Genomic DNA, 12,733 nt, shown 5'->3' with positions numbered 1-12,733 from the left:
CTAGAGACAGTTCTTCTCTGAATGATGACAAAGGCAATTTGTGAATAATCTCTCCCAGCTGAACCTTTCTGGAAAACATGTAGTCTTGTGCTTAAGAGACAGCCAAAGCAAAAGCTCTGTTTCACCTGGCAAATAGGCTTTCACAAGAGCATCTGTTAAACCTTTCAGTCACCCAGGAGCAGCAGCCCTTGTGGACGGTGCAGAATACCATTCTCCAAACTGATGTAGGTAATTTTCATCTGTTTCTCATAATGTCACATGCAAAGAGTATCACCACTCTATTTTGATAACCTACCCCTTCACATAAAGCATGTGTGAAGATTTCTGTGCAGACCTAGAAAGACTAAACCAACAAAATGGATTTTTTGCCAAGGAAACATTTTCTTGCATAGTGATGCACTTCACTTTGAAACCAAGATGTGTTTTTTCCTCTAGTTGCAGAGAAACATCTTCAAAAACACAGTATCAGAAGCTTAATCTGTTGTCCATAGGAGAAAACCCTGGTTTCTGAGACCAATTAGCTTAGCACATGGCCTCACTCTTGAGGGCAGCTCAGAGGTAGGCTGCAGGCTGAATTATGTTGGTGGTGGGTGACAACAGCCTGTCCCATGTGGTGCTCACACTCAGTGCTCTCATTCTGGCAGCCCAGAGAGTGGGACTGTGTGCGCTGTTCTTTTGCTACAACTACCAGCAAAATTCTCTCTGTGGTTTTTCAGTATTTCATACTGGGGAAAAAACAAGCTGAATTGTATTGGTACATCTTCCTGGACTGCTTTGTGACTTTATGTAAAAATGTCATCAGTGATTTGGAAATACCAAGTTTCAAAAATAGGTTTAGGATTGTCACAACTAAGCATTGACATAGATCATAGGGATGTGGCACTTTCAGAGTTGCTAGTCCAGTCCTTTTCATTCCACTCCATTTCATAAATTGATCTAATTGTATTTCAAAGGTAAGTAGATTTTTGTTGTCCTTAGTGTTTAAGAACTTTTCTGTTTGTAAACCTGCTCATTTAGCTCCCTAAACTTAGCTATGGCAATATTTTCAGGTTTAACTAGTGGTTTTTTTTCCTCTCCTTTTTAATGCTGTTTCATAGAGTCATAGAATAATTTGGGTTGTATGGACCTGTGGAGTTCATCTAGTCCAACCCCTGCACAGAGCAGCTCTATCAGATCAGGTTGCTAAGGGTGTTTCAAGATGTATTGGACACCCTGCAAGGATGGAGGTCCCACAACCTCTTGGGCCACCTGCTCCTACAATTGACAATCTTTATGGTTAAAAAAATAAAATTCTTTATGTCTAATCAGAATTTTACATGTCCCAACAATATCCATTGGCTTTCATCGTATCACTGTGCACCCTTTAGAAGAGTGAGGCTCTTTTCTCTGGTATCCTTCCCTCAGGTAGCTGTCGGCTGGAATAAAGTCTCCCCTAAACCTTCTCTCCTCCAGGCTGAGTAAAACCAGTTCCTTACCCCTTTCCTCATATATTGTGTGCTCCAGCCCCTGACCAGCATGGTGACTCCCTACTAGACTCCATGGTGTGACTTCATAAACCACCACCATGTTCCTGTCTCCATTTTGATAAACAGGATCATGTAGCCAAGCTCTCCGAGTTGTCTCTTATAAGGCAGTTTCTCTTTGCCCTAGGATTTTAAATATCCCCATCCACTACCATGTGAATGTCTTATTCGTAATCTTTCCACACGGAATTATATGCAGGACTTTGTACAATGGCACAGCTGCTGGAAATAATTTGTCTGCCGTCTGCTAGAATCACATATATTCACAGGCATATTAGGTTGGTGTGTCATGATCATCCTTTGTCAGTATTTTCATCTTCCTTCTAGGCTCCAGGGAGATATTGTTGCAACCTTTCAATATTTAAAAGGGGCTTATAAGAAGGCTGGGGACACATATTTTAGTAGGTGTTGTTGTGATAGGACAAAGAGTAATGGTTTTAAACTAAAAGAAGGTAGATTTAGATAAGAAATAAGGAAAGAATTTTTTAAGATGAGGGTAGCAAAACACTGGAACAGGTCACCCAAGAGGTGGTAGATGCCCCATCCCTGGAAGCATTCAAGGTTAGGTTGCATGGGGCTCTGAGCAGCCTGGTCTAGTTGAAGATGTCCCTGCTCATTGCAGGGGGTTGGAATAGATGACTGTCATGGGTTAACTCCAGTCAGCAACTAAGTGCCATGCATCCGCTCACTCACTCCCATGCCCCCTCACTGTAGGACGGGGAGGAAAATTGGGTAAAAGGTAAAACCTGTGGGTTTTACTGACATAAGAACAGTTTAATAATTAAACTAAAATTAATAATAACAACAACAACTAAAATAATTGTAATGAAAAGGGAGACAACAAAAAGGAAGAGAAATAAAACCCAAGAAGGACAAGTGATGCACAATACAACTGGTCACCAGCCACTGACTGATGCCCAGCCAGTCCCCCGAGCAGCCATCAGTGGCTCTTGGCCAACTCCCCCTGGTTTATAAACTGAGCATGACGTTCGATGGTATGGAATGTCCCTTTGTTGGGGTCAGCTGTCCTGGCTCTGCTCCCTCCCAGCTTCTTGAGCACCTGCTCACTGGCAGAGCACAGGAAACAGAAAAGTCCTTGACTTAGTACAAACACTACTTGGCAACAACCAAACCATTAGTGTGTTATCAACATTATTTTCATACTAAACCCAAAACCACGGTACTGTACCAGCCACCAGGAAGAAAATTAACTCTATCCCAGCCAAAACAGAACAAGGACCTTTAGAATTCCCTTCCAACCCAAGCTATTTTACGATTCTATGATTCTGCTTGTCCTGTCCAGCTAAGGAGATCCCTGGATGGTAATAGAAATAACTGCTAGTAATTCTGAAGCATATGACCTTGCACTTCAGTTGCTACTGAATTAGAACATTTCTGTTAATCTTCAGCATTAAGGTGTCCTTGTCTTCCTATATGGCATCCTAATTGACTCCTACATTAATTGTACGTCTCAACTTCATGTCATCAGGAAATGTCATCGGGATGTACCTACTTCTTGCACTAAGTCAGTAAAGAACACTAAATAAGATATTGTCATCTGGAATATATTATACCTCTATAAATTTATATATATATATATATATATATACTGTATGTTTAGTGATGTTTTTAACTTGAAAAAATGATTGGCATCTTCATGTTTAAGTCCCTGAGTTCAGGCTATTTTCTAAAATAACATTTGGCAAATTTTGCCATTCTGAAATTAAGAAACAAAGCTGCATACCAACATTTCTCTTCCTTCTATTTAATTGAAATTCCATCAGTTTGTGATCGCTGGAAGATCCAGAATGTTCCATGATGTCCTCACTGCTCATCAGAGATGTGAAATATTCACTGTAGCACATTATTTGAAGCTGAGAATCGGGCTCCTGAGCAACTTTGTCAGAGAATTTATATCTGAGACCCTATGACTGCACTGAAATCCAGTTAAAGTTGGTCATATTTTACCAGGGATTAATTTGGCTTAATAGTATATAACTGTATTGCTGTAGCAGCAGATGTTAAAAGCCAGAGCCTCTTTGGACTAAGCACTAAACAGGTACAAAGTGAAAACTTGGTGCATGTCACAAGTAGCTTATTGCTGAGCATGTGGCACTAACATTAACCAGTCTTTATAACTTGCCGCTCAAAGTTCAGGAGCAGCTGTTCTGCCCAAAAAGAAAATGATCACAAGCTTCCACTGCCCTACCTGTGGAACAGCCCTTCTGTGTTTTCAGATCTCAATTTGGTCAAAGCAATAGAGAGCATGATGCACTCACCATTTAAAAGATAAAACAAAGGGGTAATTGTATTTTCCTGTTGGTGTTTTCAAGGTGAAATTTTCTGTCGGTGCTGATGGAATTTGGGAGATGCTGATGGGTGAAAATTCATGGCAATAACAACACTTTGGAGACTTTAAAACAATGGGTTCTGGGAAGAGGAAATTTAGGCTCACAAGATCTGGGAGCAAATCTCTGATTTCATGGCGGGGGAGGGAAGGCAAAGTAACCTAGCAGCCTGTTGTACTTCAGTAACATGTAAACTTTCAGTGTTGATTTTGAAATGCACTTCTATTCCAAAAAGAGACTGTGCTATTAACGGCACATTTTCATGCAATAGGCCATATTTAGTTGCGTTTTAAAGTTCATTTTGTGATTCTGAAAAAATACTTATTTATTCTGCGCCTGCAGAGTTAAGGAAGAGTAACCTGTTGCATCTCCTGCTCCACTAAGAAAATCTTCTAAATTCTTTTTTTAAAGTGTTTGTCTCATTGTACTGGGTTTATGTGTACCTTATTGCTCAAGTTTGGGGGATGTTTGCTTTTTATGGTACCTGCACTTGCAACCATATTCTCTTATTCTCAGCATGTTATATTTGACAGATGTTACCTAGAGCTATTTCAGTTTTTCACATCAGCCAACCAAGTTATTTATTGTTCGTATAGTCTTCATCAGTGTCTTCTTTCAGGATGACCTTTTAGCCTTGTCTGATCACTGTTATTTGAATTATATCTTGTCACCTGTATAAGAGATGCCTTTATCTCCTCAGAAGAAGGCATGCTTCTCTGTGATCCCTTTGCCATATTTTTAAAAGGAGAATGGGAGGGTGTCAGAAGCTTAGATAGCAGCCTGAGAAGCCACAAAAGCTTCTTCTCATCTGTGAGGTCAAAACTGCAAAATGCTAATATTGCCACCGTCCTTGGCACTGGGGGAGGCTTTCATTCTGACACAACTAGAAATGGTTGCCCTAAGACTTATGCTCAATATGGCACTTTCCCCGAACCTTTCCATCATGATAAGATGAAGGCAGAACCTCTCAATCTAAGTGACTAAGGGATTGCTGCATAGACGTAGTCCCTAAGTCAGCATTGCTATTCCTTGAAGTATGAGAGCTTTCTCTTGTGGTGGCAACATCAAGGCGATTTCCATTGGGGGAATAACGCTTTAACTGTCTCCACCTTTCCAAGAAGTAGCATTAGGTGTGTTCCCTCTGGGTTTGAATTTCTGTTTGGGCAACAGGATCAAACAGGGACTGGCCAAAGGATTGGAAGCTTCACATCAGTATCATGGAGTTCCACCTCATCTGAACTGCATGCAAGGCTTTCCATCATATCTAAAGGTGTTGACTCAAGAGAGGACATTACCACTTAACTATCCTTTTTTTAACTTGTTAACCTGAAGAGGGTGTGCATAGATTTTCTTTCTTTCTTCTGGAATTTGATTAGCCCTTGGCAGAGGGTCACAGCTAACTAGATTCATTTATTAGTAGTTCATCTACCAGGCCCTCCCCAACTTTCTCAAAAAGTCTTGTCTGAGCTCTGCTGGTGGATCCAGCAGGAGTAGAATATATATCAGTTGATACAGATCAGGTTCTGTCCCACAATACTAATTTAACTCTTTCTTGAACACTTGTTCATGTGTCTTCAACACCTTCATGAGAGTAGTTCCACAATCGGGCTGCCTCTTGGGCAATTCCCTGATAGTGTGGTAAAGCATATATTCTCCAGGCCCTGTGTTTCCGTTTCAGGCAAGGTAAGGCAGGATGAAGGATGCCCACTGCAATGGTGGGGCAGAATTTTAATATCAAGGCCTCCTCCCTTTCTCAAAGAGTCTTCTGCTGCTACTCCTGGACCTGTTATTGCAGAATGTGGGCTGTTTTGTTCATCCTGGTGTTCAAATGCTTTTCTCCATGCTGCACATGCAGGATGGGTCACTCTTTCAAGACTCCTATTTCTCTCTTGTCAGAGACAGCTTTATAAGTAATGGAAGGGAATGCATATTATTAACTAGGTTAGGCTTTTGGATTGATGTTTGTTGGTCTTCCCTTCCCATCAGTTCAGACTGTTCTGTTACCTGCTCAAACTGAAGCAGTCTAGCTCTTTGTTAAAAGTTCCTTATCCTTATCCTATCCTAATCACAAGTTACAGGTGATTTAACATCCATCTCAGCCTTGAGCTTTAAGATTATTGAGATCTTTCCCTCCACCAGGCAAGTGAGTTACAGGAATTTGAATCTGGTGTTCCACATTCTCTTAGATTCTCCTGCAAGAAAGGTGGTTGCTTTGTTGTCATCTTCTCGGTTAGAAAAATGAGAGAAACTCATATCCCTGTGGTTCCTTCTTTGACCTTGTTCTTCAAAGACAGACCATCTCTTAAGATGCAGCTGTCACGTTTGCTGAAGGTGGTGTCTTAACATCAGTTTGGTTTATTTGTTTTCCTTTGTGTTCCTTTATGCTTCTAAGAAACATGCCTTATTTTGTATCTTTAATAGCAGAAGAACTCCCTTTATATTTGTAGTCCAGGCTTTCTCAGAACATACAGACTGTGTGTATCTCTGACAGGTCCGGTGGTTATCTAGATGGATGGTTGGTGTTTCAGTATTTGCTATAAAACTTAGGAATTTATACTTCCAACTGAGTATACAGCTCCAGTGAGACTGTTGAGTTACTGAACTGCTGTGTATCTACCATTCTTTTCCCAGGCACTGTGCCATCTCTGATGAGCTGCCTCAAGAGCTGCCACAGCACTTGGTAGAGTCAATCTAGAAGTGCTGTTTGCATAAGGGACATCAAGAACCTCTGCTAGGTAATTTATGGCAGGTAATTACAAAGTTGCACAGTGTGAACAAACATATGGATATTAATTTGAAAGTAAAAAAAAAAGAAAGAAGACACCCTGAGATCTATTAGCAGGCTTCCTTCAATGCCTCTGTGGCTGAGAAAGAACTAAAATGATTTATAGCATGCTATGTTTTTTATGCCGTTGTGCCAAAGGTGATGACAACAGTGTGAATACATCCTCCATGGTACTGCAAAAGGAAAATCTCTGCAGTCTGGAGTGATAAGGTGTAGGTGTACCCTCAGAACTGATTTATTTATAGACCATGCCTCCTTAAGACAACTAATTACTGGTAAGTTATGTTTCTTTCTTGAAGGCCAATACCAATTCTCTATTCTACCTGTGAATTCCATTAAAGGATAATGGGATAGCCATCTGTGTCAACAAAGATGGAGTTAAGCTTATAATAATAAACAGTATTGTTGTTTCTTACTATAAGCAAAGGGCAAAAAGAAGATAGTTGCCCCTAATACAGAATCTGCAGAGAACTGGTAACAGTTAATATAAAAACATTTTTATATTATTATTTGACATAGGAGACACTGAGATGCTACACAATAGTTTTTACAGTGTTTTTCAAATTGTTCTTCAGAGAGAAAAGATGTCTTCTAAAACCTTTTTGGCAGTGTATTGCAAGTTTCCTCCATATTGCTTATGCCTTTAAAATGACAGCATGAGGCAACAGAAAATGTCATCAGTGGCTTTATCCTTGAAAACATTCTTTTTCATGTGCTAAACTGTAAGTTTGTATGTAGTATTTTCAGTATTTGCTATAAAGTTTGAAGTTTGAAGGTAGTGTATTTAGATGTTAATGGTGACAACCTGAAGGTTTCAGCCAGTGCTCCAGGCTTTAGTTTCAGAAGTATTGAGTTCCTTAATATAAATCAGGAAGTCTTCCAGTGTCCATGGAAGGACGTGATCGTAGCACTACCTCATGGGAATCCCATTTTCCAGATGGCCTGTTTTATGCTGAAAGAGATGCCAAAGGATCCTGTTTTACTTTGATTTTTCCATTGCCTGTGAAATGGCCACAGAGGCAGCTGAGGATCTAGTCTGTCCCCGCGTCAGCAATGCAGAAGAGGTCATGGATGCCTGAAGAATTTCCTGGTCTGTAGTTTTGCTGAGACTGATCATCCTCTCATCCTCTGTGCAATTTCTGATATCTCTTGAATATTCATGGACTGCCCAAATTGCTGACAACCATCATAAAAAACAGCCCCAACATCAAACTTTTCCTAGTACATAAACCCATGCTTATTTACCAAGATTATCTTCAACTGCTTTCTACAGGAAGAGCAGGAAACTATTTGTGCTTCCTCTCTTAGTTCTCAAAGTCAGCATGTTTCAGTGGAAAGCAGTAAAGCTTCCCAGCCCCACTGAATATTTATTTTAGAGCATCTGCTACAGGTCAGTTCTACAAGCAAATAAAACATAGGCACAAATGTAGTACAGCTAATTTTACAGATGACCTTCTCCTTAGTAATGCTGAATGATCACTGCCTGAAGCAGCCAGACGTACCTTTTAACTTAGTCCAGTTTCAACAAATATAATGTCTCTGAAACAGTTACCTACACAGAACACTACCTGGATTAGACACTTAAATACAAGCGGTTTATCAGATTCAATTTTGTCTTTTTATAACTCTGATTTCAAAATTTTTTTCATGTATTGCAGATAATCATACTTAATTCTTCTTGGTTTACACTTCTTTTTTTTTTTTTTTCACCAGACCTTGTAATTTCCTATTTTATTCTTCCTTCCCTTGATTGTTAACTTTTTTACACCTGAAAAGCATGTCTTAAGGAAGAGATGTATTGAGTATGTCTCTCATCAATGGTGCTTCACAGGGTTTTGCTTTAAAAAGTAGATCCTGCCTTCTAAAAAGGAAAATGTTTACTGCCGCATCTTCTCTTTAAATTGCTGAAACAGAATACTAAAAGAAAACCTTATTTAAATATATGGAAGAACTACAAGAGCAAGGCAGTAGTGTGTTCCTTGAGGAGTCAGGAAGGAGAAGTATTCACCAGAACAAATGAGGGTATGTCTTTCAGCTGCTTCATTTCTACACTGATTTGACTTCAGGTGAAACACAATGTCTGGAAAAAAGAAAAAAACAAAAAAACAAAAAAACAACCTTTGCCTTGGGGATGCTTCTGTGGAGATTCCTGCCAGCATGGAGAAAGTTGCATCTGGTGGAAAGGTTCAGGGATCTCCACCAAAACTCAGAGAAAGTCATGAGGAGCCTTGGACAAGTGAAGTGTCTCTGTGGAGACTGTGCGGCCCACATGGCTCTGCTTGTGGCATGAAGGTAAGATTGCAAATTAAATCCTTTTTCAAGTTTTATAAAGTCATTTCCAATGCTGCTGTTCTTCTGACTTAATTCCTCCTGCCAGTCTTACTGATTTTAAAAAAAGAATAGTTTTGAATGTTTTTTCTCTCCTGTCTTGCTATATGAAAGACACACATAAATGACTAAATTAATTACTGGATGATAAAAAGAAAACCGATTCAACACGAAAACTTCTCTTGCATGTAAAACAATACATTAGTACAGTCAGTGTAGGTTTGAGGGCTCCTGTAGCAATTGTAGTATTATGAGTAAAAATTGTTAAAAGAAATTTGTGTAACTGAGTTACCCAGTGACAACTTATTTAAACACCATCTGAAGATGCTGTAGTCTCTATTTTATTTTTTTATTTGCTATTTTTTAATCTTTATTTCTCCTTCCCTTCTTATTCTGAAATTCAGGAAAATGCAGTTTTCTTTGCAAAGCTTGTTGAAAAGGAATCTCATTTAAAATTACATTATTCTTCCTGAATGTCCTTATCTGTACTTTGCAGGTTAAACATGAATACATTGGGAGTCTTTTTATACAATAATTTGCACTGTTTTACCCCTTATGTCCATAGGACCTTTGGATTGAAAGGTGCCTTCTGACAGAGTCTAATTGTGTTTTCTTGGTGCAGATAGGCAACTTCATGGTCTTTTTTTTGTAGAAAGCTGTTCCAGAACATTACTGATGTAAGGTTTAGGGACCTGTTTTAAATTTCTAACCAAAGCCAAGGACAAAAGGCTAGTACTAGTACTACATCTTTTATTTAAATAGTTCTCTTCTGTCACTGATGCTTGTACATCAAATTTCAGGTGAGATCTGACCCATCTTTATATAGTGGTATTATTACTTCTATCTATGGAAAATTTCTTGTCTGGCACATCATAGGATCCCATTTGCCTTTCATGCCTGAAGTGCACTGGTGGCTTAGAGTCATTCTACAAATTACTACTATGCTCAGTTCTTTCTTCTCAATTAAAACTGATGAACTCCTAAATTACGGTGGAACATTTTTTCTGTCCCCAGGGTAGAATTTATCTTGTTTGACTTTAATTATCTAAACGCTGGATATCAGGTATAAATCACCCAAAACTCTCTACAGTCAATGCAGGAAGAGAAAGAAGCATCTCTACAGGCACATTCAAAGGTGTCTGGGATAAATCACCTCCTGGATGTGCGTTTTTCTCTCCCTGTTGACAATATAGAGAGTCTAGACAACCACCTCAGTCTCAGTGATTAATTTAGGAACATGAAGATGGCTGTCCTCCCCCAATTTTTCTTCACACCGTGCTGTTTGAAATTTTAATTCAGATCAATTAGTATTTGTCAAGATCATCTACTCTTCAGTTTTGCTGGTGACATCTGATCATCACCAAATTGATGATGCCTCCCATCTTGGAGTCAATGAAGTGCCGTTTTTTAAAGAATTAATCACGTTGTTTCTCCAGAAGAAATGCATTCAAAGCAAGTGATGTGCACCTTTTTCCAGTATCTGTTTGTGGATGTTATTTAGCCAGTTAGACCACCTATCCCAGCTTTTCCAACTTTTTCCTTGTCTAATTGTTTGCCTTATTCATACTCACATTTCCTAACATTTTGCTTATAAAGTTTTAGTACACTGTGAGAATTTATAGGAAAGTTTTGCCAGAGTTGCTGTGATTGGAGAAATTTGTGTGGTCACTTTTAATATTTTTTCATGCAGAGTAAGTCTAAACTTAGTTTCTTTTGTTTGATTTTTCTGCTGATTCAATTCCAAACAGAATATGGATTCCACCAAAGGTGCTTTAGAATGAAGCTACAGGTCAATTTAGTATCAAACAGTAAGGAACTGTTCCAGAACTAGTAATATTAAAGGTTTTCTTTGGGTTGCTAGAGCTGAATAGAGCTTGCTTAAATGCATTCAAAGTTCTTGAAATAAAATTTATTTTACTGGATAATTAGTGGACTATGGTTAGTGAAAAAGAAAAATTTAGAATTTAAACAGCTGGAGATGTTTCTGTTGGAGGTGTTCAAATGTGAATCCATGCTGGTCTCCCTTCAAACTGGAGAGAAGCAGGCACTACTAGATACTACTCAACATCACTTCATCACTTGAAAGCAGCGGTCAAAAACAGGTAAGTGGATTCACATTTTGGAAATGCCCATTTATCTTTGATAAATTGTTAAGAGAGTCTGAGATAACCAGCTGAAATGTTCATGCTTGCCTTGTAGATGTATAGAGTTGTATGCTCTTAATGCCAGCAAATGAAAGAACTCAGCTGGGAAATTATAAGGGTATTGACACTTATTGATTCTGAAGGTCTATGAAGCTTTCTACATATTTTTTTTTTAACATCTATCATTATTTTCCTAGTGTTTTCGTTTCGTAATTTTATGTCCTGGTATGTCATTAGCCCTTCTGAAAAGCATAATTGAGCAATGGATGAATAACTTTGATAATACTTCACAACTTGGTGTTGATTTTATTTTGTCACTGTCATGCCTATACTCATTCAAGTTGCAATGTACCAGCCTTCTCAGTCTCTCTGTGTGAGCCCCAGCACCGTCTGCCAGAGCTCCTTGTACACATACAACACACTTGCCTCCCTAAGCATTGCATATCATCAGTGCTGGAAAAAAATGAGTTTTCATAGCCTGAAGATGAGTGTTTAGGTTTTAGCACCAAACTTAAATAGGAGTGATTAACAGCACTTCATACTTAGTCACAGTTTTACAATAGAACTTTCTGAATCCTCATTAGAATTTGTATAGAAATGACATAAATTGTATTTTGCAGAATTTAGAATAGGCAGGATTTCTAACTATATCTTTTCTCGTATTTCTAAATCCCTGATCAAGTAAATTACAGATCAGTATTATTAAATAAAAGAGTAATAAATAGTAGAAAAAAGGCAGATGGAAAATGTAAAACATTATTTCAGGAATAATGTCATAGTTTTATAGAAGTCAAAAGACTATTTCCCTTTTCTTAGGCAAATGCCATGTTTTTGCTTGGAACATATGTTGATAATTTGGCAGAGGTTCACAAAACCTTTGTGTATTCCTTACATTCTGATTCAAAGGCTGAAGTTTTGTACAAATGAATCTCACAGTCTCAGATGGGCCATTTACGGGATTGTAACAGCTGTTTGTTTACATTTATTATTCAGGAGCACATCAGTTTCCACAAAACTACTCATGTTGCATATTCACAGCTTCCGCTAAATATCTTTTTCCATTCAAAATGGCCAAGTATGGTAACTACCTGAAGGTTAAACTTCTTTAAAAGCTGTTTGTTGACAGAGCAAAGTACATTTTGGTGGTTTTAAAACATTCTGCCAGTAATCCAGAAAAGTACCACATCAAAAGCAGTCCAGACACATTCACTCTTTACTTTTAACTTGCATCATCAGTGATGTCAGTGGGACTCTAGTAAAACAGTTGTTAATTAACTTATGTCCCTTCTTTTGGTGCTGCAGAATAAAAGCACAAAATGTTGTAGGAGTGACCTGAAGAGCAAACATTAGTTTGTTTGTTTCGTTATTAATAATTTATCTAGAATTGTTAAAGATATTTTAATGTTATCAAATTCTCCCAAGCTGTGGCAACATTTCTAGGGCTGGACCCCATCAATCTTGCTCCATCCAGGTCATTATGGTACAAGTTACTGTAAGGCTTGTTCCTGCAAACACTTAACCTAGCATAAATTCAGTTTTGGCTGGCAGCTGAGAATGACAGTGTCCTTTTGATTTATATCTTTGCAAACAGAAAAGAGAGAGGCT

General features: G+C 38.5%; 1 protein-coding gene across 1 annotated transcript in view; it reads left to right on the top strand.

Annotated features, from left to right (window-relative positions):
• Nucleotides 1-7,427: 7,427 nt before the first annotated feature.
• Nucleotides 7,428-12,733, top strand: part of PRPS2 (phosphoribosyl pyrophosphate synthetase 2) — a 64,394-nt gene continuing 59,088 nt past the window's right edge. The window contains exon 1 of the mRNA XM_080376902.1: nucleotides 7,428-11,086. The gene's annotated coding sequence lies outside the window, so the exon portion shown is untranslated. The remainder of the gene's footprint in view (nucleotides 11,087-12,733) is intronic.

Source organism: Falco punctatus (genome assembly GCF_963210335.1).
Source record: "Falco punctatus genome assembly, chromosome: 2".
NCBI lineage: Eukaryota > Metazoa > Chordata > Aves > Falconiformes > Falconidae > Falco > Falco punctatus.
The sequence above is the reverse complement of the archived record's forward strand: the minus strand, read 5'-3'. Positions and strand labels throughout refer to the sequence as shown.